Source organism: Rhinopithecus bieti, unplaced genomic scaffold (genome assembly GCF_001698545.2).
Source record: "Rhinopithecus bieti isolate Rb0 unplaced genomic scaffold, ASM169854v2 scaffold_35885, whole genome shotgun sequence".
Classification (NCBI taxonomy): Eukaryota; Metazoa; Chordata; class Mammalia; order Primates; family Cercopithecidae; genus Rhinopithecus; species Rhinopithecus bieti.
This window is the reverse complement of record NW_016815776.1, coordinates 1,064,194-1,090,473: the sequence shown is the minus strand read 5'-3', so window position 1 is coordinate 1,090,473 and position 26,280 is coordinate 1,064,194. Positions and strand designations below refer to the sequence as shown.

Sequence of the window (26,280 nt, the reverse complement as noted above, 5' to 3'; positions counted from 1 at the left end):
TATTTTGACTTTATTGTGCTATCATCAGAAATGTCAAGATGGCTGTATCTTGCTTAATTATTAATGTTAGGATTATATTTAAAACTTTTTAGTAATTTACTGTGATTTTGATTAGAAGTCATAAATAAAGCATTTGTATCACACTTGCATTTTTTCCGTTTTTTAACAATTCCTGCCTCCTTTCCATGCCAATCTTCCAGAAATTAAATTCCAGTCTTCCTAGGGAGAAGGAACTCAAGTCAGGGACCAGCCAAGAATCTTTGCTTGAAACTGTAGCTTTTCCTTGAGTTTGCTTTTGAAATATTCCACCACTACTTTGTCCCAATGGCCCCTGCAACAGAAGAGGAGAATAGACAGAATCGTTACATTAGCCTTTAGCACTCCTCTTGTCCCTCTCTTCCCTTATCTGGCCCTCACCCTGCCAGGATCTTTCTCTTCTTGTCCTTGGTAGCATCAAGGACTGCTTTTGAAGGTAGGGTTTGGCTGCTCCCTGGGAGCCACTCCTTAAAATACTACCCATAATAGAGAGAATCATCATCATCCTAGCTTTACAATTTGTATTTTCTCAATTCGATGGAAAATGTGAGTAAAAACATCTTTAGAGAATATTGCTACATTTTAGGCATGGTGGTGGGCACCTGTAATCCCAGCTATTCAGGAGGGTGAGGCAGGAGAATCACTTGAATCTGGGAGGCAGAGGTTGCAGTGAGCCAAGATGGCACCATTGCACTCTAGCTTGAGTGACAGAGCGACTCCATCTCAAAAAAAAGAAGAAAAGAAAAGAAAAAAAAATTGCTACTTTTATTGATCAGAACCAGCCAAACTTGCTAAAGACAGAGAGCTTGCTATGAGCTACCACTTCAAAACAAGTCACCTGTTCCTATATAAGAGGCCATTTGATTGGAAGTGTGAATGTGGTTACTTGCTTTGAAGTGGTGGCTCATAGCAAGCCCTCTGTCTTTAGTAAAATGCTTTTACTCACATTTTCCACTAGCTTATGGACTGATCTCTCTTTCATCCAGTTCTACATAGCCCTTGGTGGATCTTCCAAATACACACACACAGTCACTCCTGCTCAAAATTCCCCATGTTTCTTCTCCACTTTCATGATACAGTCCACATTTCTTGGCTTGTTTTAAAAGGCCCTTAGTTGGTGCCTAGCTATTCCTGGGCTAGAATTGAAGCTCTGTGTGAGCACAGCCCAGCACCTAGCCCAGTGTCTGAGTGAATGAATGGGGGAACCCTCTCCGCACTTGCTGCTCTCACTTCAGCCCCGTCTGCAGGACGACCCAGTTCTCTGCTTGGAGGAGTTTTCCTGTGTTCTGTCTGCTGTGCACACTGCTCTGTCTCCTGCTGTGCTTTGTCCTGCCTGGCATCCTGGCGGGCCTCCCTCATGCTGTCAGCATTTCTGGGAATCCATCCCTGGGCATCCCCTGGGACACTCCCTTCCCTTCATTACATGGCTCCCATATAGAACTCCACAGTGGCACTACTCGATTGCATTGTCATTGCTCACCTGTCTGCACCTCACTAGACTGTGTTTCTTCTTCCCAGGTTCTCAGACTCGGTCTAACACTATGGATCAAGTAGGTGGATGAATGATGGATGGAGCTCCCTGGAACCCAGCTCTTTGCCTTGTGGGGAAATGTAAGGCTGGTGTGTGGGGTTTTCCTTGTCTAATCTTTCTCCTTCATTCCCTGGGATACCCAGTGTTCATCTCCTCAGTACACACACATCAGGGCTGGCAGAGCAGGAGGATTAGGAGAGGTCAACATGCTAGGCAGGGCCCTACTGGTTATTGCTGGCATGAGCTGATACATTCAAGATGGGGAGATAGAGCCCAGCTGGGGTTAGGGGCCTGTTGGGTATAAGTTATGGCTGGGGAGTGGCAGCTAGATAGCCCAGGGTCATGAACCTCTGCGGCAATTTCCAGAGTGTGCACCCTTCTTGGATAATGAATGTAAATTACCTTTGCTGTCAGTGAAGTAGCATAGACATAAGCCCCCACTTTGCTCCATAGCATTGGATACCAAACACTATGGGAGAATATCTTCTGTCACGCACTGATGAGAATTTGGTTGTAACCATCGGCTGCTGCAGGTGGATCTGATACTTTTCCATGTCGTTCCTTTGGTCCTCCTTGCTCCCATCAGCATTCCGTTAAACCCTAGACTACAAGTTTTAAGTGGATAAAACATGCTGCATTTTCCAAACAGGTCATTAAAAACAATTTGCAATTTATGATATCAGATGCCTGTGTGTGTAGAGGCAAGAATGAAGTTTTTAATTGGAAAAGCTTTGTCTTCAGTTAAAGTGGGATGCTGAATGTGATGAGGCCTGTAGAGTTCTGAGCCCACTGCTAGGGAGGCAGGGCAGCAGGAAGAGGGGCCAATTTTTGGCTGTGCTGAGATTTCCAGGTTGTGTATGTAGTCCACAAAATGAACAAACAGGAGTCTCTCTGAAGTCAGAACATTTACTTTTTGCTGGGATTCCCTTATGATAATCCATAAGGATATGCTGGTTCAGTTCTGAGTGATAAAGCTTTGGCACTGTACATGGGGAGATACCGTCTTCCTCAACCAAACCAAAATCCCAAGCTCTGAGGCTGGTGTTGAGAGGGTCACCTTCTGAGGCACAGTCCCCAGGAACATGGGGGAGAGCTAGTTTGCTAATAGCCCTGATTGTGCCCTTGAAATTCCCTTTCTTTCTGCCACTCCCTACATGGGTTGAGATTGAGCCGAGACAGAATAAACCTTTTTTTCTGTAACTCTGGCTGTAGTGGAAATAACATTTTCCTTTAGATATCAAGGCTTGAACTTGAACCAAACAGAATTTTACCAAAGTTTCAGGGTGAATAATGGAAATAAACGTAAAGAATCATGAACTTTCAACCCTATCAGAACCAACGGCCCCTTTATACAACACATATTTTGTAGTGTCCCCATTATTATTTCTAAAATGAAATTTACTGATACTGTTATGCACTTATATAATTTAACAAATCAATATAATATCTTCATTGAATACAAAGAAAAGTTAAATAATGTATAATAAAATGATATGTATTTCAACAAATGCTTGAGCCAACCATATGAGAGGAAGTAGTGAATTAGATGCTTGTCGCCAGTTCAGCAGCAACACCATGTGAATCACTGTGAATTCAACAGCTGCAGATGCAAACAGATCTGTGTGTGTTGTTTTGGTGATTCAGATATCATGGACATATTGTGTCAACGTGACTTTTTTAAATGCTGAAAGACTTCTGGCAATATTTTGAATAAGACAAAGCATTCTTTGGCCTCAATTCATAGGATGGTTGTATTCCTGGAAAGCTCAGGGTTTATCAAAGCTACACAAAGAATATCCAGCTGACTCACTTGAATGCCACTGGTATAGGGAAGAGAACTGTGGAGCTCTAGATGGTGTGCTGGGGGCCATTCAGGCAGAGAGGTGCCTGGACCACCCATCCACCACACATGCACTCATCATTTCCTGGTTCTAAGAGGTACCCAAGAAGTATCTCATATGTGCTTACAGGCTGAAATTGCCTTAAAGGGTAGACAACTTCTGGAACAGTAAATAGGTCTTTCTAAAGACCTTTTTGGGGAAAAGAGGAAAATGTCACCAGCTGGTGGGCAACTGAAAGAGGCCAGGATTTCACAAGGAGATCTTCTGGAGAATAGGGTCTCCCTGGTGGGGGATGCTGGAAGATCTATGGGGGAGCCCATAGATCATGTGCTAGAATATCATTTAGACCAAGCAAAAGGAGGATCACTACTTTGCCAATTAAGCATGGAGACATCTCGTGGTCTTTCCCATCACCTGCTTCTCTACCTGACACAGAAGCACTGTAAGGGGTATGAGGGGAGACCACACTGGGCCCAGAGAAAATGACCTTTGGATCAGATATAAGATTGAAGTTTAAAAGTGAACTAGACTAAGTATTCATAAACAAAAAAGAAATGAAAAGCAATGGAATTGGGCTGGAATATCTTTAAAGCAGCTGCCACCCTTTGGGAAAGAGAAGCTTGACAAATCATGGTAGGGAACAAAAATAACATCATTTGATGTTTATAGTCCAGTGGATTAGACTCCAGCAAACTGGCTAGAGTGTTTATTAAGGTCACTACTGATATTTCAGAGATCAAATGCTATTCTCTTGGATAAAAATTATTCCTTAATGTTCTCATGGATAATTTAAAGGGGTGAGGGTTTTATTTTGTTTTGTTTTATTTTAATCCCTAGGTGGCTGTTTCTTTTCCCCTCCTCATATAAGCATGAAGTGCTTCTAAGAGAGAGGCTGGATTGCCTAAGAGAGTTTCAGCAACTTTGAGATGAAAATGCATTTTAATATTTTGATTTAATGGGGAATGGTATAGCCCCTTAATAAGTAGTTCAGTGACATTTGGTAGTTCTGTAATATTTGACTTGGAGTTGAGTTTATAAAAATTTCAGCCCAACAGTAACTTCAGGGCACTAAGGGATGTATGTATTTCTGAAATGAGAAGACCTGGTTGACATTCTGATTCTAAAATCAACATCATCCCTTATGCGTCACCATATTTTCAATTATAATGGATGATGGGCTGTGAATTTTAAAAACAGCTTCCCTGCAAGCTCCTGCACAGACCCAGCTTGTATGCAATAAAAAGAAGAGCTTGGGAGGGAGAAGAATGTCCTTATGCCCACTCTTCTGACTTGACTTACTAAAATGCTTCCTTTTCAGAGACTGCTTTGGTTTTTTGCTCCCCACATTGGTTCCTTGGGAATTTTTTTTAGAACGTGGAGTCTTTTCTAACTTTGCGGGGAATTTGTATCCTGATTCACCGAAATGGTCGAGCTTTGGAAAGGTAAAGTCCTGTCAATAAAAGCCTGAGGTTTTATGAAATGCCTATGACAGCCAGACAAAAGTATGTCTGTTAAAAAATTGGGGGAGCAAAACAGATGCTTAGGGCATGGTATTCTTGCATCTCTGCCATTTCAGGATAAATTCAGGCCTGTGCTACCAGTTCATTTCCCATTTCACTGTCATCTCACCTTCCAAGTAGAAAATACCCTAAATGGATTATATTAGTTCCCAACATGCAATTCCTAGGCAGTGATTAAGGTCGAGCTTATTCTCAGGTAGTCCCAGGATGCAATAGTTTTGTGGGTACTGGGCTTATGTTTGTTTTTACCAGGAGGTTCAGAAGCGGACCGTCCTTCCCCAAGGGTGGTCACAAAATCAGGTCTGAAATGGATCTATATTCTACCCATAGCCAGCTCGAATGGGGAAGAGACAGCCCTATCCTCCAACCCACTGTGCTGAACTGGAGGAGTAGAATGGTTATTGAGTTAGGTGGGACCTGCTAATAGTGGCTTAGAATTTGGGACTTCCTCCCCAGAGGGAATGTGAGCTTTGGACTGGGCCTTATATCTGGCCTTGACACCTTCTAGGAAATGCCTTTCATCAGGCTCAGTAAGGTGCAGGTTGAATAGAGACTAGATAGTCTCTATCATATGGGCAGGGCATATCTGTTACAACCACCCCCTATGCCCACACAGATCCTCTCCCCTAAAGGATTGAGAAACTACCTATTGGGCACTCTCTTTATTACCTGGGTGATGAAACAATCTGTACACCAAACCCCTGTGACATGCAATTTACTCATGTAACAAACCCAGCATATTCCCCCTGAACCTCTAGGGGAGAGGGTACGTGTGGACATAGAGGGTGCTTGTAGCTGTCAGTGCCGTGCCTGTATCCCTTCTGCTCATGCCATTTTCATGCAGGTAGGCCTGACTTCCAGCAGCAGTGGCCCTTTGCCTGTGGTCTCTCCCTGGCCCCTAGACCCCTCCATGCTTGCCAAGTGTGGCAGGTCAGGAGTCAGAGGGAATTAATGCCTTCAGGATCTGTCCTTACCAATGATTGACAGGCACTGATGGAGCAGCATCCCAGCTCCTCCGTCCCTCTTTCCTCAGGTGGGAGGATGACTGAGGTATTTTAACCAGTGCCCAGGCATCTCCAAGAGGATTAAGCTCCAGTTTTACCCACACTGGTAACTTGCTTCCAGCCTTTACTAGCTTTCTTCCCTTCCTGAGTCACTTCTCCACTCACCTACTGGTATTTCCTGAGACCACCTCCTACACACCTGTGCTCAAATCCTTGCCTCAGGACCTGCTTTTGATGGAGCCCAAACTAAGAGGGAACAAACAAGAGAAGGGCTGTGTGTGTGTGTGTGTGTGTGTGTGTGTGTGTGTGTGTGTGTGTGCAGGCTTTTTTCCCCTTCTTTTATTTTGGGTTCGGGGGAACATGTTGGGTTTGTTATATGGGTAAATTGCATTTCACAGGGGTTTGGTGTATAAATTGTTTCATCTCCCAGGTAATAAGCAGAGTACCTGATAAGTAGTTTCTTGATCCTCATCCTCCTCCAACCCTCCATCCTCCAGTAGGCACCTGTTGTTTCCTAAGAGAAAGTATTTTGTAGAGCACTTGCTGTGTCTTTTCTGCATCTACCTATACAGTAAATCTATTTCAGGATAGCAATTCTGGGATGCCTTTGGGCATCCAGTCAGACTTGCTTGCCAGCTGTGAGGTTTTGTGGGGCATTTGGAGAATACTGAATAATCATTGAACTCTCAGTGCTTGTGTGCAGCACTTAAACTTGTCTTCACATCCATCTGGGGCTAGGAGACTTTGCTAGAATAAGCTGTGCTGTGTTCTGCAGCTGGGGCAGGCACTGAGCCTGGCAGTGGTAGTGATTTCTCCTCTGGGCTCAGGACTCTGAAGGCTCCTTGAGGGCAGGGTTGCCCTAGCTCCTTTCCCAAGATCTGGGGTATAGCAGGCACCCACCCTTTGGAGGTGAAATGAGTTGAATTAAGTTGAGTGCCTGCAGCCTACATAATCTAAGTGTCTGGGGGAACATCTGGCACCTCTGATCACAGCCAGATTTCTCGAGTGTCTGTTTTCAGTGTTTTCCCAGAGCACCTATAAGTGAATTTGCAAAGCACTTACCTCTGTCTTCATTACTTCCTTTGGTGGTGTGGAACAGCTGGCAGAACTAAAAATCCTTCCCCTATATCCACCATAGCTAGCACACAGGTCTAAATTACTATGGCAATTCAGGTATTTCAGGGAAGGCAATGAAAAATCTGATTGATACAAATTCTGCTTTCTCTAAGAGACTTAGTGCACCAAGCCATTGTCAGCTGAGCAGTTTGATGTGAGTTAGTCCATTAGCTTAGACACATGGCCCAGCTTAAGTGGATAGGATTTAGTATCTTTTACTTTTTTGACAGCCAAGTAACTTTATTTCAGTGAGGAGAGTGTTAGCATATATAATATATATTAAATATAGAATATATATTGCTATATATACACATATATACACATACATGTATATATGGCAATATTGTTCTATATATGGCAATATTACTATATATACATACACACACACACACACACACACACACACATATATATGGCAATTCCAGTCACTGAAGTACAACATCTGATTTATTTGAAAAGTTCTCTTAATTCTGGGTGGCTGACCCATGCATTGTGTGTGGGTAGTCTATGAATCCTCACAATGCCACTTAGAAGCTACAGGATGTTGGATAAATTGCATAACTCCTCTGTGACTCAGATTTCTCCTCTCTAAAATGGGTATATTAAACTCTAGCTCAAGAGGCTGTTGTAAAGCTACAGTAAGCCTGAGGATATAAAAACCTGGCATACAAGAGGCTGGTGTTTTGCTTATCCATTGCTGCCTAACAAACCCCTGCACAACTTAGTGAAACAGTGACCATTTGATTATGCTCACAGGTCCTGTGGCTCAGGAATTTAGATGTGGGGTTATAGTTTATCCCTGCTCCATGATTTCTGTTGCCTTGAATAACTGGGGGTTGGGATCATCTGGAGGTTTCTTCAGGCCGGGCTCATAGGCTGCTATTGGCTACTAACAAGGTCCTGTACATGGTCTCCACATGGCATTCAGCTTCCTGACTGGATCATGGTAGGGACAAAAATAACATCATTTAATGTTTGTAGTCCAGTGGATTAGACTCCACCAAACTGACTAGAGTATTTATTATGGTCAATGCTGATATGTCAGAGATAAAATGACGTCAGGATGGTTATACTTCTTACCCAGTGGATCAGGACTCCAGTGCACAGGGACTTCTTGTGGATTTAGCTGAGTCCCTCTCTGAAGTCATCCATAGCTAGTCATCCATCTCATCTCAGATGTGCCTCTCACTAGCTGATGGCTTGCGTTTCTCCTGGATTCCTTTTGTTCCTGACCTTGACGTTCGCTACAGTGGTCTTTATGCTCCGAGAGAGAAAGGATGGATAGGGGACATTCATTTCCTGGGGAATCACAGCCTCTGAGGTGCACAGCATGCATGGAGGGAGCTCTGGAGCAAAGATGGAGTCCCTGGAAAGGGTTAGACCCAAAGGCTGGAAGGATGTGCAGTGAGAGGGGGTGGTAGGACCCTGAGGATAGTTATGCGGCTTCGTCAAGTTGCACTCAGCCTGCCCTATAGCTAACCCTTAAGGAGCACTCACCGGGAGCCATCCTGTTCTGGAGATTTCTCATGCATCAGACTACCTGAGATTTCCCTTGTCATGACTCTGTGAGGTGGGTCTCCTGACTTCCCTATTTTCCAGTTATGGAAATCGAGTCTCAGAGAACTTCGGAAAGTCCATAAGTAGTGGTATTAGGATGTGAACCCAGAGTTCAGAGCCTATGCTGGTCATGTTGCTTCGGTATTCAGCATCCCACTTGGTAACATATTCTCATATTTTGTTCTGTATTTATTGTGCGTTACTCATTTTCTCTAACTCTACTTCATACTCATTGAAGGCAAGACTGTGCCTTCTCTTATATTCTCCTCCTCTGCAGATGTGAGTACCTCAGAAGAGAAGACTGGGGCTTGACAGAGAGGCCACCATCCTTCTCAGTGGCCCAGCATGGTGACTCTCTTGTTAGTCACACCTGCTGGGCTTGGGTCGATGGAGAACAGAGAAGGCATTGTTGCTCACATCCTATTCTCCAAAGGAAATTTTGTTCTAGTTTATTGTGAAAGTATTGGTTTTGAAATTGAAACACAGAAGTCTACTAAAGGGATATTCTGTTTGGAACAGACTCTCTTTTTTTTCCTGTTTTCAGGTGAAAAGCAATAACCATGAAGAAAACAGAAAGAAAACCCTCTAAAGAATAGTGTCAATGGCTCTGACAGGTTAAAGCTGTAGGATAAATGCAGAATTTACATGACAAAAACTTTGAGTGCAACGCTGATTGTCATTCACCAGTAATAGGATTCCCTGAAAAGCAAAAATATCTTAATTAAAAAAATACATAATTTATTTTTGCTGGTATGCGTCCTTTTGCCTCACCCTCACAAACTAATTAGACTTTAATATCACTTTCCCCAAACTTAACTTTACCAAGGCTGTGTCTGTTTCATCCATAACGTGCCCCCTCCCCCCGCTTCCTGGGCTTAGCACGCTGCTTAGAGCAGAGAAAGCTGCAATGAGTGTTGCCAATTTGAAAGACAGGTTTTTTGCCCTCAGACGATTTAAGTTTTGATGCAGAAACTAGCAAGCTGACAGATTAAAATATTAAACGATGATGCTGTACAGGAGGGCAACACAGACATTGAATGAGGCTGGAGTCAGGATTGGCAGAGGTGATGACAGCAGGTGATGCCTGCTCTGAGCAGGGGCCATTCATGCCTCTGGGGCTGCCCAGAGATATGCTGTCCAGCCTCATCTCTGCCACACCTGACACTTCAAGCTCAGGAAGAAATCAGGTTTTTCATCTGTCCAGGCAGCACCACTTACTCTCCCTGCAGGATCTGGGATGCCCTCATCTTCTCCCTACCCACAGCCTACATCCAAATCCCAACTGGTGCAGAGAGATCAAGTATCCCCTCAAAACTGACCTTCTCCTTGTCTTCTTAAAATGAAACTTCATCTTTCTCCTTCTATAATTTTGCCTCAACTCTAGCCTGTATATGCCTCAAACAGAGTTTATGCAATCTTTACTTTTTTTTTCTTATCTGAGAAGCCTGATTGGTTTACTAGATAATGAGCTATGTGAAGGTGCAGAGCTGTCTTAATTCATACCTGCATCCCAGCATCTGGTAACTAATTACTGACTGGCTGAATAGACAAAGGAATGAATGAAGTGATTTAATGAGATGGCCTTGGAGCATGGGGGACTTTACAGGGGTAATGAGGGTTTGAGGTTTGAGAGGGTTTCAGAGAGGGGAAATGATGTCAGCTCATGGCCCTAAGTCAGCAGAGGACATGTGCCAGTTTGGGCACAAGCTGAGACCAGCCTGTTTACCACAAGCTGCACTCGGAAGACCTGGGAAGAATAGAAATCACATGGTCTTGAGCTGGAGGGGCTGGGCTAGTGCAGGAAACTTTCTCAGGCACTCACAGTTTCAGAATCACTGGGTGATCCCCTGTGTCAAACTCATCAAAGATAAGCACTTGTCCTTGTGTTTCTGATTCTCTTTTCCTGCTGAGTTACTGCCTGTGTGAAAGAGCCGAGAGGCCCCCCTGTTTGATATGGATCCACACTGCAGATGAAGTCAGAGCTGAACAACACAGGGCTTATCCAGGGTGCCCGGCTGCTTGCTGTCCTTCAAAAGGAGAAACTAGGGGCCAGCTCTCACACAGGAGACCAGTCAGAGCAAATCCCTGCTCCTGCTTGACTTGTGGTCTGGATACATTGTTGCCCCTTGGCAGGGGTACAGCCACTAGAACATTTGCCCCATTGTGATGTCTTCTATGTCTCCGCAGTCCTCAAACACCAAGAATATTGCTGGTCTCTCTTGGGAGGGCTTATCAGCCACAAGGTGTGTGTGTCCACCACTAGCTCTTGTCCAGGAGGTGTGTGGTGAGTTATATGTGCTCATTCATTTTTAGCTTTACCTTTCTCTTGTCTGTATTTCTCCTTTCTCTGCCTCAGTGATTACTTTTCTTTTGAGGCACACCATGCATTTCTGTACAAAAGACTGAAATCCATTATAGAATGTGGTAGGACATCAAGGAATAAAATAAATTTGATTTCTTTCCAGGGTGGTATAATGAACGAGAAGATGTGGCTGGCCATGATGTACCAGGTGGGCTGGGGGAAGGGAGATCAACTGAGAACCTGCAGAGAAGCACACCTGGCAGCTCTGTGCTCCTTTTAAGTGGTCAGTGTGTGGTTCTGTAGACTTGGGATTCAATGACAGTCTCATGCAAAGAAAACCTGATATGCCTGGAACAATAGATAGGCTGTGAAGCATTTTACCATATGATCCTGTCTCCACAGGTATACCATATTTCATCAATTCTAAGATGGCTTTTGAAAAATAATAACATCTCTTACATCAGGATGAGCCTTATAATTGATGGCATCCTAGATGTGATGAAATGTGTTAAATGATAGTGTCATTCATTTGCCTGTTTGGTGTCAGATCTATTTCTACCCTTCTGTTACTTAGCTCTATATGGTGGGAAACTACATGCTCCAGATGTCTTGCCAACTTACTTATGGTGAGCAAGGGGAGGCACTGGTGGAAGACAAGAGTGAGAGGAAGAGAGAAACCAAAGTATTTCCCCATGTCTTTCTCTACCTTGGGCAATGTCACCGTCAGCGACCACTTCTCCTCTTCTGTAGCTCTAGCTTCTGGCACACGTCTTCTGCCTCTGCTGAGTCCCCCTTGCAGAGGATGGCTGCCAAAGTTCCAGGTCTACCGTGTGGTCCCTTCTTTGGTCCCTCCAGCCCTGGGGTGATAGTGGCTTCCCGTCTTGCCATTTGTTGCTTAGCTTCCCATTCTCCATCACTTGGGTAACTGATTCTTTGTGTTACATTTCCTTTCTCTGAGGTACCTAGTGTAGTTAGTTTCTTCTTAGTTAAATCTTGACTGTTACAATGATACATCATCACTAGATTAAACAGATATTGAGGGGGCATTACTTCTCTTTCCCACATCCGCACGTTCTGCAGAATCTATTCTAGTTAGGGTGAGCAGTGGTATCTTTGATGCCAGTCTCAGAGGATTCTTTGGGGTCTGTAGCATTTGACAGTGATGCCATCCCCATTTGTTGAATTTTCCTCCTTCATTGTCTCCTGGGTGATCACCCCTTCTTTCCCTTTGCTCCTTGAATTTTCCCCACTCTCTTTGCCAGTCATCTCTTCTGCAAGTCTCTAAACTATTGGGTTCTGTAGAGTTCTAAGCTCATTCTGTGCCCTCAGTCAACCTGCCCCCTTTTTTTACTTTACCTGCTCACACCCATGGCTTTAAATACAACTTCTTTCTGCAGCACAGAACTGTTTCCCAAGCTTCAGACACAGAATGTCACTATCCGCAACCACATTCTTTGGGTTATCTTATCCCACAAACCAAAATGTCTTTGACTGAGCTGACCTTCTCCTCTCCCACCCCATACCAGCTTATTCTCCTGTGTTTTCTATCTCAATGGATGGAACTGTATCCATTGTAAAATCCAAACTAGAAATATCCTGGGGTTATCCTGGACTCTTATCTCTACTTTACCTCCCAAATCCACTTGCTTTCCAAACCCTTTATTCAGTGGTGTGTTTAAATGCTTAAACACCAGCTTTTAGGGGGAGTGAGAAGGGAAAGCCCTCTGATTTGCAGCATTTGCCAGTTTCTTTAGTGTAAATGCTCCCATCATGACTGATTTCCGGTTACCAGTGTGATATCACTGAGCATGGATTTGGAAAGTGATGCACGATTGGTTTCTGTGAGGTGAGCCAGCTCAACATACTATGGTGCTGTATCCATCTCCTCATTCGCATCTTCTCTTTCTCACTCTGTTTCAAGCCCCACCATTTCCCTTTCGGAGTTTTGAGATGTCTCTTCACTATATTCTCAGTCTTGACCTCCTTTGAGGCATCCCACACTAGATGTAAACATATCAGTCCTTAATTTAAAAAAGCTCTAGTGGCTTCCTATTACCTAGAAGAGTATCAAAGATGGAATCTTCTTGGCATTTTTATTCTGGAGGACATGAGCCATGCTTATCTCTCCTCCAAGGCCTAGTACTGAGTTTGGGCTACTAGTATCCACTTACTGTCTCTCTTGACATTTTGCTTTCCTTCCTTTCTGTGCCTTCTATCTCTTCAGCTGTTTTAAGCATTCAATCATTTTATGAGCTTGATGCACTGCCTGCTGCACCATGGAGATAGGTTCAACCATGTTAGAATATTTGCCCAGTGGGCTATGTGATGCTGACCATGATAGAAGCCAAGGGCTGACTGCGCTTCATACCTGGGGTTTGGGAGACTCTTGAGATAAGGGGGCAGGATCTCCTCAGTGTGTCAATCATTTAGAACTGCTACAAAGACTCTCGTGAAACACATTGTTGTTTAGAGGGTTACATTTTTGAGAAATTATTAAATAGGTCTTGAAAAACTGAAGAATATCTTGGATATATGTTATCTTACAGAAAATGGAGTCAATTGGATAGCCATCCCTTTGCCAGTTTGCTAACCCTTTCATCTAAAAATCACTCACAAAAATTTACCAAATACCTGCCTAGAGATACAAAGCTGAGTAGGACAGGATGGACGCTCACAGGCAAGTGAGTGGCTCCAGAGTACCAGTACTTTTGTCTGTTGTTCACATAGGGAAGTCAGCAAAAGGCTTCTGAAATTCGACTCAGCCAAAGTTAGTCCTTTTGTCTCATTTTCTTCTTTATAAAAATGGGTCCAAAGTACCCTGTCTCCCCGCCCCCAGGACTGTTGTTTTGTTGGAGTTTTGATTCAAAAAGGGAGGTGTTTTAAGAATGTGAAATAGCATTATTATGAATTTGTCATGATTGTGCACGTGTTTGTGTGTCCCCTTGTATCCTTAGCTTTTTCCTAGGTATGGTGGCAAGGTGGGATGGATGTGGCAGAGAAGGCATTAAGAAAAAGACCTCACCTCTGTCTTCAGGAAGCTCACACTCAAGGTGGAGATAGAAGCAGGGTTTGAAAAAAATACGCAACAAAATTAGGTGAAAACGAGTGGTGTCGATTTGCTGGTTCTCTAGGTTGTCTAAAAGTAGAAAAAGGAACATGGGTTCACGTTATAGGGTGGCAGTTTGCAGAGAAGACGTTTCTACATTTTCACAGTGTAAGGGTTGAAAAAAGTCTATCTGTTTTTTTATAAGGACTTGCCTTTTAAGGGACAAGAAAACTAGAGGAGTTCCTTAAATATTGTTTATTTATTTTATAATTAAAATATGTTCCTTAACAAAATACTTAAAATAGTAACAACATTTTAAAAGTTGCATTAAACGATTAAAATGAATGATAACCCCATTACTCAGAGATAATCCTAAAGGTATTTCAGAGATTTTCTATGCATATTTTACATAATTTAGTTTATACCATATTTATAATTTATATCTTAGTTTTTTTCTCTTAACACTAGCACATAAGTATTTTCCAGGTTATTAAAACTCCTCATAAATGTTACTTTTAATGGCTACATAATATTTCAATATGTGAGTGTCCTACAATTTATTTGAGTAGAGTTTTTTTGGTCAGATATATTAGTGGTTTCCAATTTTTTCATTATAAATAATTCTGCAGTAAAATTTTGTAACTTATTTTATGTCCTTCAGCTATAGTTCTTAAGGAAATATCAAAGAATAAGAACAATTTAAGGTTTCTGATACATATCACCAAACTGCTTTTCAAGAGGGATCCATCAATTTTTATTCCTATTTATATTATTGCAAAACATCCTTTACTGTCATTTTTAACAGGTTTAATTAGCATACAATAAAGTGCACATATTGAAAGTGTATGATTTGATAACTTTTGACATATGTATATACCCATCAAGACATCATCACAACCAAGATAATGAACAAATCATGAACCCCCAAAATTTTCTTACTTCCTTTTGTAATCCCTCCCTGCTACTCCCTTCCAATCTCATTCTTCACCCCATAGGCAACTACTCTTCTGTTCTCCGTCACTATAGATTAGTATAAGTTTCCCAGAATTATTTAAACAGAACTACATAGGAACAAGAAAGATTAGCAGATTTCCTTAAATTTGGTTTATTTATTTTGTAATTTAAAAGTTCTTATTGTAGAAATACTGAAAAAATAGTGACAACATTTAAAATTTGGATTAAGAATTTTCTTCTTTTGTTTGGCTTCTTTTACTCAGTATAATCATTTTGAGATTCATCTGTTGTTGAATGTATTAATAGTTCATTCCTTTCTATTGCTGAATAGTATTCCATCATCTGTATGCACCACAATTTGTTTCTCCATTCAGCTGATGGATATTTACAGCGTCTTCAGTTTTTGGTTATTCTCAATAAAGCTGATATGAGCATTTGTGTACAAGTCTTTAGTGAACATATGCTTTAATTTCCCATGGGTAAATACCTAGGAATGGAATGGATGAGTTTTATGGTACCTGTATGTTTAACTAACTAGTATATTTTGTGACTGGTGATTATCTCTTAGGATAACACATTGATTTAATATTATTATTATTATTACAACACATTAAATTATTTTAATTGACTCAGTGAATATTTTTCTGGTCCCCTCATAAAAGATGAGAATGAGGAGGAGGGTGACAGAGACCCCTTTCTTGCCATACTCTTTTAGGAACTCAGCTGGGAGTAACCAAATGGGACACTCTGTGGACACAGGGACTTCAGCCTCTGCTCCCCACACAGGGTTTGGAACCTTACCTTTGCTCTACGTACCTCCAGACCCCTCCCTGTTTTTCTCGGAAGAGTAGTCTCAGGTGCTCTGGTGTTTGGTTTGAATGTCCTGCTTGAATTCAACTTCTCTCTCTCTCTCTTTCTCTCTCTTCAGTACTTTACAATGATATGATCTAGTCCTACTTTTCCAATCACATTACCTCCTTTTCCTCCTCTATGCCCAGTAGACTTCCTAATATTAAGAGTGGGAGGTGGTGGTGATATGGGCAGGAAGAATTGAAAATAGCTCACACATGATCCACCTTGGAGGGCCTGCATTTCAGCATCTCTGGGGTTATTTTAGAACTAGGAAGAGGGGCAGAGATTGGTATTGTCTCTGTATGAGTCTTTCCAAATTCTCCTCTGAGATTTTTGCTTAGACTCTAAGCCTGAGGGTCACTCATCACAGTAATCCTAAAAACACATGTTTCTGTTACATCTGATAAGACATTTTTGTGAGTTGTGCAGACTGTCAGTTTCATGTTTGTTTGTTTGTTTTGGAACGGCAGTTATATCCAGGAGACCTGTGGGGAGCACAATGGGCTGTAGTTTGTGCAGTTGTCAGTATAGCTTGTTAGGGAGCTCTTCCTGGGAAGAGTCTTGCACAGCAGAGCCCAGTGCTGAGCAGAGTGCTTGGCACATAGTAGGAACACAGCATATGCTGTAGCGAAACTGGTGGGCAGGCACTGTCACATCACAGGTGGGCTTCAATGCTGTTGCCAGGGCAGCTCCCTGAGCTGTCTCCCCCACTCTCTCTATTAACTTCACCTTAGGGCAGACGTTCCCCAGCTGCCTTGGCTCACACCACCGTTTGTGTCTCAGTAATTTTTTATATTTCCTCTAGGAAAAAAAAAGCCAACATTTCATTTTACTGAATAGATTGGTTCTGAAAATGTAATTAGTATTTATATTCTAACAACATAGTGCTATAGAGCACTGTACTACATTTCAGATCATGATATCAGCAGCCGTACTCTCCTCCCTCGGCTCACCCCAGGGTTTATTGGGTGCTGGCAGTGTCCTCTGTTCCATGCAGGGAGTGTCCTTGGGACCTCCTGGTCTCATGGGCTAGAGGAATGTAGGAATGATCACAATGTAATCTAATGTGGGCCATGCTGGAGGTCGGTGCAAGTGTTAGGTGTGACAGGTGAAGAGCCCATTTGTAAGTGAGTACATGATGATATAAAGTAGGTGCGGGACATGGAGAGTCAGAGGAAGCTGCAGGGTAGAGTTGACTCCCAAACTTGGTTTCAAAGTGTGATCTGGAAGGTGGCAGAGGGCCTTAGTTAAGGGAGGAAACTGCCATTATGCCTTGGCAGGGGGGCCAAGGGGCCAAACTGCCCTGGAGGATCTCAGGGGAGGGCTGTGGAGCTGGACTGAAGATCTATCTACATTTCCAGGGCTGAGATGCCTTCTGGACGGAGTGAAACGGGTACATGAACATAAGGACTGAGTCCTGTGTCTTCTCCCAGGAACCTGGATATTGTGCAACCTCAAACCATTTTTGCAATGATTTTTCCCTCTTTCTTCATTTTTATTTAAATGAGAAAGAAATGCATTTTGCTGTTTGTATGCAGTGCTATTTCCAGGAGGTTTGATTTTTACCTTCTGGCCACACATTTCTGTCCCATTACGGCTGCCTCACTTCTCTTCAGTTGGGGAATGACCTGCTTTGTCCTTCAGAACAGTGAGTTGACAAATACCATCTGATGTTTCTCCCAGGCACCCCCATTCATCTTGATGGCAGGCTTCAGACAACACTGCTACGGTTGATATTTTATACTTCGGGAGTTTTCTTCAGTGATTTCATGTAATGTGCTTTTGATTTTCATGCCACCCTCTCTTGGCCCCACGAAGTTTACACAGTGTTATTTGTTGAAGAAAATGCTGTTCTGAAATTCTGTTCAAAGCTGTTTAAAAGAATCAATCAAAGGTTCTATCATTAGCTCAAGACTGGTTGTAGGCAGTTGTACTGCAGGTGAAGGATTGGAATTGATTGATCCATTGACAAGAGAGCTGAACCAACCTCCCTACCTTGGTATACCAGGCAGTCTGTCTCATAACTTTTGCAGTGTCTCAGAGGAAGCAAGGAGTAGGGGCATTTGTACTTCTGAGAAAGTCATGGTTCCTGAGCAGCTCTGGAGGCAAAAGCCAAGCTGATGTGTCTCTGATGCTTCTCCAGGGGTAATGTGGGAGTGGCATCCTCCACACCTGGGACCTGGGCTCCTGGATCATGGTCTCAGGGCCTCCCTTCTGGTGAGTACTGAGGGAAAAGGCAGAGAAGGGTAAATGGCAATGCTCTATCTAGATTCGAGACAGAGTGTCTAGCTCTGTCATACTGTATCAAAAGACCCACTTGCATTTTCTCAGAGGACAGCGGGGCAAACACAATCCTCTCTCAGGCTTCCAACCTCAAAGCTGGCTCAGCCCTTTTCAGAACCAGGTAAGGCAGGAGAGCCTAGCTTCCTCGCATTCTGGGACCTGTCCTTCCTTCTTGTGGGGGCCTGGAGCCCTCATGTAGCCTTCTCCTTTCTCTAGAAGCCTCTGGCATCCTCCTGAAGCCCCAGGATGACCCAGTGGTATTTGGAGGCATGCCGACTCAATTGTTTTCCCCAGCAAACGAATGACCTTCTCTCCCACTCCTCTCCTTCAAAATCAACTTGCCCTGTCAACCCGTTGGATGGTGGTTTGATGTTAGCCTATTGAGATAGTGATCCTCTGGTTGCCCCAGAGTGTGCTAGCATTTTGACATTAGCCAATGGAACACAGCCAAAGGTACTAGAAGAGCTGGGCCAGGGTCAAGAGAACAGACAAGCTAGTGGAAGAGGTGCTCTAGAGTATGACTTGCTGTGACTAAATGACAGAGAAAGACCTGGGCTCCACAGGGCCAATGTTGTCATCCAAGTAGGTCTTAGCTGTGGGTAGAGGTAGCTGCAGAAACCTCCTACCCAGTCCACAGCTCCTGCTCTCTCTCCACAATCTTCAATGTGCTCTGCAGCCAGGGACATCATCCTCAAACCCAGTTTTCACTGGACCACTGTCTCATTGTTTCCTGTCAGTAATTCCGGCCATATTAAGGACGTAGTTAAAACTCCATAATATGCATCTGTGGTCCTTTATGATCTAGCCCCAGCCTAACTCCTGACTCCATGGTTGTCTGTACTTCCTCTATTATGCCGGGACGGTGGTGGTGGTTCTCTCCTGCTCTTGCTGATGCTGTTCCTCTGCCTGGGGTGGTTGTTTGTTTCCTCCCTGCCTCCCACCCCATTTGCCTGACAATCCTTACTCATCTTTTCAGACTCAGCTCGGGCCTCACCCCTTTTAGAAAGTCCTCCTTGTGTGCTGCTTGTTGGGTTTGGAGCCTCGTCTCTGAGATTGGATAGCACCGTGATCTCCCCTAGAGCATGAATAATACTGCATTCTCATGACTTATTTATTTTTGTGTCTCCTTCCCTAGAGCATGAGATAGTTGAAGTAAACTGTTGCAATCCTCAGAGGCTCATAAGTGTTTGTTGATGGACTGAGTGAAGGGAAGGTGCTGAGTCAGGCCTATGGCTGTATTATTTTTTGGGTCTGTTTGTGCAAAGTGGGCAGGACCCAAGCTAGAGACTGAGGTCGTATGCTGATGACCCAAGAATGTGGCTGCAGTAACAGTATGAGTGAGGCAGGGGATCATCGCTCTATTGTGCTGCCAAGGTTCTAGGCTGTCTTCATGGGGACACTGGAGTGTAAATCAGAAGAGGAAAATGGCTAGGGCATACACATTAGGAAATGTGTTGGAGGTGGAGGAAACTTGTAACTTGTAAAGGGTATGCCTGATAAATTGCTGCCAACCCTGCCATAGGGCTTGGGCAGGGCTGGCTCCTGGGCCAGTGCTCCTAAACACCTGCCCCTGTCCATGCAGAAGTCATGGGCTGACTTGGAAGCTGAAGGGATGATGGATAAATAGGATGGATTTGGGGATCAGGAGAATAAGGACTACTTTGAAAGCAGATCTGTACATGGGTGGGAGGCCTCCTGCCATTCTCTGCTTTCTTCCATGACTAGTCAAACAGCAGTCTGCAAAGTAGCCTTGTCTTCTAAAAGTTATGCCCACTAGAGTGTGATTGATTGAACTGGCTGTGCTTCTATCATACTTCTGGGCATTGGGGTCTATAAGAAGCTGCCAACTAGTGGGCACTGTTGTCTGCCAGCTGCACCTCAATGACACCCATGCTTTTGAGAAAGGATGGCCAGAGAATGACCATGGCTGTCACCCATGTTCATCCTTTAGTAACAAGCCAAGGGAGTTTGATATGTGGGACTCAAGGCAGCTATGTGGAAATGTTGCATACATCTCTGGAAGCCTCACTGTGTTTTCTCTGTATTATTTTGTTTCCAAGACTATGGTACCTTTCTGTTTCCCCTCCATGTTTTAGAAAGCGCTGTATTGTTATTAAAAGTGGTTGCCAATTTATTCTATTCTTGAAAATAAGAGCTCCCAGTTTCCCAGGAGTAAAATATTCCATTTGTGTGCTAGATGTTTTGAAGTCATAGCAAATAGCTATTCAAAAATGATTAAACAGTTCCATGGTTTTACACATCTACACTAATATGTAAACATGATGTGCAGGCAGAAACTACCCGTTTTTCAGGGGTCTAGTTTGCCAAGTGGTTCTGCCAGTTCTGTTGGAATGAAGGGAACTACATGTCGTGATTCACACCTCTGAGGTCTCATAGTCTCATACACACACGTGTGTGTGTGTGTGTGTGTGTGTGTGTGTGTGTGTAGCAGCAAACAGTTAAATATTAGGTACAATCAAAATATCTAATAATTGGTTATTTGGTTTAGAATAGGTAAGAAGCCCAAATAAGACTCTCCTTTTGGATGGCCTCTCTACCCTCTTGAACATATAAAGTGTCCTTCTAGAATTTATTACTCACCTTAGAGGCCACAGAATAAACTGGAAGCCAGAATTAACTAGAATTCCAGAGTTCCAAGGACTTGGTCCCCTTGGAACAATGCAATACTTGTTAATAGAATTCTGGGGATAATTGAGGATTCATCTTCAAACCTGTTCTCTTCTGCAAGTCCCTCTCCTGTGTCCCCAGTTTTAAGAAATATAATTGATTGAAGACCCTTGTCATAAACATGATGATCCTCATGGCTGCCATCTTCGGAGGTGAACCCCTCATGCATGCATTAATGCCACTATCAAAAGGACTTATGGGAGTAGATTTACTCTCTTTTACTCTTTTGCCATGTGAGAATACAATGTTCCTCCCCATTTTGCCCTTCTACCTTTCACCATGTGAAGACAGTGAGAAGGCCCTCACCAGAAAGCAGATGTCAGCACCTTGATCTTAGACTTCCTAGTCTCCACAGATATGAGAAATAAACTATTCTTTATACATTACCAAGTTTGTGGTATTCTGTTACAGAAGCACAAATGCCATGAGGCAATGACTTTGTGGTTTGGTTAGTTTGGATTTTGAAGTATTCCAGAAACTCAATACGTAGAATATATTGCTGCATAAAATATGGAAAAAATGTAAAAAAGAAATTAAATATATTTTAAGAAACTCAGATGAAAAATTATTGACATTTTAATTCAAATTCATGTTTCTAAGTCTGTTCTCCAGCAACAGCAAAAGACATAAACTCTTTTATTTGTTCATAACTTTAAGCTATAAAAGACATCATTATTAACACTTTTTTTCTCATATGGTAGTGCAGCCTTCAAGTTTAAAAGCTTGGGAAAGTAAAGAGAACATGCAGCATATTAATAACATTATGGAGTTGTCTAGGACTTGGTATGTATAATGCTTTTTTATTCTTCTGACTGTATCTCCAGCCTTGCGCCCAGGCCCTGGCACTGAGGAACAGTCAATAATTGATTGATGGTTCACATGCATTATCCCATTTGAGACTCAGAGCCAGCCTGTGAGATGGATAGGAAGGGTCTTATTCCCATTCACCAGAGCTGTATACTAAGACACGGAGAGTTAAGTGACTTGCCCAAGGTCACCTAACTAGTAAATGTCAGGGCTGCTACGAAAAGTAAAGCCTCCCACGTTGCCAGTCACTGCTACGTTTTGTCCAATCTGCCATCCCAATTGCTCTTTGTCCTTTCAGTGTCACTGCCCTACCCTGGGTGGGTACTTAATTCCTGGGGAGGTTGCATCCTTTTCCTAGTTGTGCTCCAATACCAGTTCATTTGATCTCTCAATCAGTTTCTTTCTACAGTGGACCTTGAGTGCCTCCCCTGTGCCACAGTTAGGTGATTCTTCCTAGAGTTTATGCACAATCATGTCATTGCCAGTTGAGTCTTCAGGGGCTTCCTGTTACCAACTACATACATCACTATCTCCTCCCTCTGACTCTCAGGTCCTCCCATCACTGCACCCACCTGTCTTTCTAGCCCTACCTCCACATTCTCCCTGCTAGTCCTCAAAACACCAACCCAATTGCTTGAGTGTCTTCACTTAGACCCTGTCCTCTTCCCTGCCTGTTGCTTTGTGCATGTTGTATGCTCCACCTATAACACCTCCCGCCACCCTCTTGGAGGAAGACCTGTACCTCCAGGCCCCTTTCAAATTAGACTCTCCAAAAGGAACCATCACCCACTGGCTCCAAATTCAGGGATCTCTCCTCTCTTAAACTCTGTAGCCCTTTGGACCCATATCATGGGATTGATTCTCCCCTGTGACCCCCTAGATTGTCCTGATTCTTCTTATTAGAGTCTGTGAGTAACTTGAAGGTAGGCACCTACAGGTAGAGTGACATAAAAGGACAGGGTACCTGCTTTGGAGTTAGAAAACTAGGCTCAATTCACCCCGTTCCCCTACTTACCAGCCATGGGAACTTCAATTTGTCATTAGGCTATTTCTGGAATGACTAAGTGTGTGTGGGGGGGCGGGGGGGGCGGGGGGTAATACAAAGCAGTGTCTGTGTTCCACTCCAAGAGATTTGGATGTAATTTGGGCTGGGGTGTGGCTTGGACATCAGAATTTTTTAAAGTTGCTCAGATGACTCTGATGCGGAGCGAAGTTTAAGAGCCACTTAGCTAACCTGCCTGAGTAGGCAGGTTAAAACTTACTCTGAGACCACATCCCTGCCACCCAGGGTTCCGGGCACCATGTGAGCCGGCATGTGCGGAGCCAGCTCTCCACTCTCCATACGCTGCCAACAGATGGTGGTCATTTTAGTTGATTCCATTTTGTAATCTCCCCAGTACTTGGCATCACGTCCTGGACAGAGGAGGTGCTCAAAGCCTAGTTCTAAAATACAAAACATAAGAAAGTATGTGACAGATATGTGATCTGTGTATAACCTTATGAGGGTTTGTGAGGCATGTGTGAAAGCCCTTAGTGGAAGACCATTTATTGCATGCTCCTCTGTGCCAGGCATCTGGACCATTTCAGTGATGATGTTTGTCACAAGTGACCTGTAAACAATTTTGTGTGCTTCATCCTGAACACAGCAGCAGTGGACCATAATGGGCCCTCCACCCCTGCAGATGCCTGCAGGATTTCCATCTGAGAATGCCTCCTGCCATCCCACTGAGATGGAGCTGAGCAGGTGCTGAAGTTGTTGTTTCCAAGGGTAACTGTAGCCTCCTCAAGTTGTAAGTCATGATGGGACAGTGGTCGGGGGAGGGTGCAAACTATAGAAATACCTCTTATATGTAATGATGAGATTCAGCTGAAGCTGAGGGAATGGTGACGAGATCCACTGTGCACCTGCCCTTTGCCCCATGTCAGTGCATTACAGAGTGTTACGGAGGGCTGATGGTCTTTGTAAAAACTTAGGTAGGCAACACTGCTTTTAATGGTGATTTTTTTTTGCCTTGAGGAAATCAATCAAAGGGAGGATTATGGTTTAGAATTATCCAACTTTCTTCTTTGCACTCATTTGCTCTTTACAGTCTGAATAGCTATTAGTAGTCCTTTTTGATGCCAGAGAAAAGAAATGACCACTGAAGATCTGGGGTCTTAGTGCTGTTAAATGAAATGCCTACAGAATAAATAGTGCCTCTGATTATGAGGGATATTGAGGAGCTTCAGTGCTTTGCAGGGCTAGAGAGAAATGAGATGAGAGGCATCATAAAAGAGCAGTCAATTATATTAAAGATGAGTTGGCATCTTTTAATTTCTCACCAGATAATGAAATATCTATTTGAGCCTGAGGCTGTTGTTTCATTTCTGGTGTATTCAACAAAATTTATTCAACAATCATTTATTGAGTGTTCCTCAGTGCCAGGCCCTGGACTTGAGGCTGGAAATACACAGAGGAGTGGGCTACAGTTGCGTCCTTGGGAAGATCCCTGTCTGCAAGGGAAAAGGTGTAGAATACATAGCATTGCAGACTTCCTGGAGGAGGTATGGCCTGAGTCAGACCTGAGAAAAGGGGAAGGGTTCCCCAAACAGGAACAGTTGTTAAGCATGGAAGGTGTCTCTATCCAAGTAAGCCAGGGCTTATCCAGAAATGTAGCACTTCCTTCATAAGTAGGAAGGTACCTTGGATTCTGAACCCACACGTGGTTGCAAAGTACAAACCAGATCCAAATTCCAGTCACAGAGAATGTGACAAGACAGATCTTCCTTAATCAGCAGGTAGGGGAGTGGAGACTGAAGGATGGGAGACATGGATTCTAGTCCAGCTGTGCCTCATGCCTGTGTATGACATCAGTCTTCCTGGTGCACTGGGCTCCAGTGTTACCATCTGCAAAATATAGCCTCTGGTAGGCTCTGAATCCCTGACCATAGGTGTTGAGGAGGGTCAGGGGGACTGTCTGCAGAGGCTTCTTAAAAGAACAAGTTTGAGCCAAGTGCAGTGGCTCACGCCTGTAATCCCAGTACTTTGGGAGGCTGAGGTAGGTGAACCACCTGAGGTCAGGAGTTCAAGACCAGCCTTAATAACACGGTGAAAACCCACCTCTACTAAAAACACAAAAATTAGCTGGGTGTGGTGGTGTGTGCCTGTAATCCCAGCTATGTGGGAGGCTGAGGCAGGAGAATTGCTTGAACCTGGGAGGCACAGGTTGCAGTGAGCCAAGATTGCACCACTGAACTCCAGCCTGGGTGACAGAGTGAGACTCTGCCTCAAAAAAAAAAAAAGAAAAAAAGTTTGATAGGGCCCTGGGGGCTGTGGGTTTTACAATTTGGTGGGTCCTCATTTATTCTTTCAGGCATCCTAAAAGTATTTCAGTCCTCTGTCCTACCTCCAGACTGCAGGCAGAGGCTGAGTGAAGGAAATAATGATGTTACTGTTAGCATCTCTCTGGGGATGTGAATACTAAGCTGAGTGGAGAGGAAAGAGTAGGCCACAGAGCCAGACAATGGACTAAACACCTGTTCCATCACTTGCTTACAACATTACCCCTATTCTCAGAGTTTTGCTCTCCTTGTCAGTAAAATGACTGCAACCCCAATTATTCAATGGCTTACAAGGATCCCATGAGATCATCCATGGAAGCCCTTAGCAGAAGGCCTAGTCTCTTGCCAGCACTTCAGTAAATTGTGGTCAAGAACATGCATTAATGCCGTGACAGCTCCCACAGTGAAGGGGATTCATGATGAGGAATGCAGTGAGCAATGCTGGAGGCACCTCCTGCTGCCTCCCACCAGGAAGAAGAGTGTGAGGACTGTAGAACCACTGTTTCCTCCTGCCTGGCCCACAGGTAGCTCTCAGTAGTAGTATTACATGACTGGATGGATGAACAAATGAATGAATGAATAGACAGAAATGGCCCTCCAGCATTTTTTGCTCAGAATTTTGTCTGCATATGTGCCTCTATTACACATTAATTGCTCCTTTAGTCTACCTTAAAAAATTAAAAAGGATGTCTGCAGTTTCATGTATGGATGACATATTGGATAATCAGGTTCTTGATCAGGCTGGTGGGAAAGGAAACTGATCCTTATTTGGTGCTCACTGTGAGCAGGGTTCTGAGGGCTTTCATGGCAGATGTCTGAGGTGAGGCCTTGAAGCCAGGGACCCTTGATCCTATAGCCCTAGGTGGGCTCTGGCAGGAGCGTGATCTGCCACGAACCATCCCCACATTTCTGTGAGGTTTCCTTCATGACTGAGAAGCCACATCTGCATGGCTGCTTTGGATTCAAGGGAAGCATAATGTGGCTGAGAAGCAAGGCAGGTGTCTCGTCTTCCCAAGCATCAAGTTCCACCCACAGGTTTGTTAGTGACTGGCTCAGGTCAGTGGCCAGAACATAGAAATGCAGCTAAAAATTGGAGGGCTCATCTCAGTAGAGCTTTCATAAGTGGATTTGTCTGATCTAAAGATAAGATGTTAGGAATTTGGGGGTTAGAGGGAAGGACTTGTCCTCAAAAACAAGGGCCATCAGCTGGTCTTTAACACTGGAGACAGGGCTGAGTGTGGGGTAGAGGGAGAATAGGAACTTGGGGCTCTAACTCTGCCTGGCTGAGAGAAAATGGTACTCTTTCTTTCTCTTTGTCTCTTTTCTTTCTTTCTTTCCCTTTTTCTTTCTTTTCTTTTCTTTTCTTTTCTTTTCTTTTCTTTTCTTTCTTTTTCTTTTCTTTTCTTTTCTTTTCTTTTCTTT

General features: G+C 43.6%; 1 protein-coding gene and 1 long non-coding RNA gene across 3 annotated transcripts in view; both read left to right on the top strand.

The window, feature by feature from the left end:
• CLSTN2 (calsyntenin 2) overlaps positions 1-26,280 on the top strand; it is a 634,893-nt gene that overhangs the window by 11,895 nt on the left and 596,718 nt on the right. The gene's annotated exons all lie outside the window — the stretch shown is intronic.
• LOC108516286 (uncharacterized) overlaps positions 10,827-26,280 on the top strand; it is a 58,465-nt gene continuing 43,011 nt past the window's right edge. Inside the window, exons 1-3 of one of the 2 annotated variants that reach the window (XR_001881765.1) lie at positions 10,827-10,889; positions 11,071-11,309; positions 21,432-21,513. This is a non-coding gene — a long non-coding RNA (uncharacterized LOC108516286). Of the gene's footprint in view, positions 10,890-11,070; positions 11,310-21,431; positions 21,514-26,280 lie in introns of those variants that run through there. The other variant, XR_001881764.1, reaches the window with a different exon arrangement.